The sequence below is a fragment of the Limulus polyphemus genome, unplaced genomic scaffold (assembly GCF_000517525.1).
Source record: "Limulus polyphemus unplaced genomic scaffold, Limulus_polyphemus-2.1.2 Scaffold506, whole genome shotgun sequence".
In the NCBI taxonomy this organism is placed as follows: domain Eukaryota; kingdom Metazoa; phylum Arthropoda; class Merostomata; order Xiphosura; family Limulidae; genus Limulus; species Limulus polyphemus.
Window position 1 is genome coordinate 94,520 of NW_013666116.1, and position 1,092 is coordinate 95,611.

The 1,092-nt window shown below is 37.8% G+C and overlaps 1 protein-coding gene across 6 annotated transcripts in view; it reads left to right on the plus strand.

Annotated features, from left to right (window-relative positions):
- Window positions 1–1,092, plus strand: part of LOC106458728 (LARGE xylosyl- and glucuronyltransferase 2-B-like) — a 38,948-nt gene that overhangs the window by 33,257 nt on the left and 4,599 nt on the right. The gene's annotated exons all lie outside the window — the stretch shown is intronic.

Sequence of the window (1,092 nt, forward strand, 5' to 3'; positions counted from 1 at the left end):
CCAAGGAGGGTATATGTTTTGTTTTTTACTGAGTTCCACAACCAAGGAGGGTATATGTTTTGTTTTTTACTGAGTTCCACAACCAAGGAGGGTGTATGTTTTGTTTTTTACTGAGTTCCACAACCAAGGAGAGTGTATGTTTTGTTTTTTACTAAGTTCCACAACCAAGGAGGGTGTATGTTTTATTTTTTACTGAGTTCCACGACCAAGGGGTTTATTGACGATTTTTCACTTGACATATGAGGCTTCTATGATCCTGCTCGAGCAACATATGTTTAGGAATTTCAATTAAGCTTTTCTTTTTTCAAAGGAAAAGAAGAGTAGTTTAAGCGTATTTTTGGAATAGTTTTTCGAACGCTCTTACCGCTCGATTTATTTTAATATCTTGCGCCTCTCCTTCGAAATTCTTCAGTTCTGAGACAAATAGTGTCACAAGTGACAGCTCAGTCAAGCCAGTAGTTCGTTGATTACATTCTCCATGAACACACAATATTTGAAGATAGCTTTTATATGCGGCAACATCTGTTAGCTGAGTTCTTGCACAGATCTTAAAATATAACATTGATAAACGGAAACATCGGCACATGTAGATATGTAGATCTTGAAAGTCGAGTTGTTCAAAACTTGGAAATAGCGTTTATAACTGGACCAATTGTTGGTTGAGATGTTGCAAAAGAAATATCTGCTGAAGCTTTTCTCTAGACACTAATCGTAGCAGAACCGTCTGGAAAATGATCTGTAGGAAATAGTACAGCTTGTAAAATAAGTCGGATCAACGTAGGCCGGTAAAGCAATCCCTGATTCGCATGCCCTTAAGCCAATCAGGAAATGTCACAGACCTACAGAAGGGTGTGTAGATTGTATAGGAATTCTTTTTGGCGGCAAAGGACAGGTTTGTGTGTTTTAATAAAGATGGCTTCCAAAATATGGAGATGAAAAGTTGACAGATCATTTGCAATAATTTCAAACCTGCTATCAGTGTAGTTGTCAGCACAAGTCGGGTTCACCAGTAAATGCTTGCCAGTCGCTGATTCACATTTTGGTGGTAGAACTTTTGTTTTACAGGAGCAACATGGTAAAATCTTTTCTTTC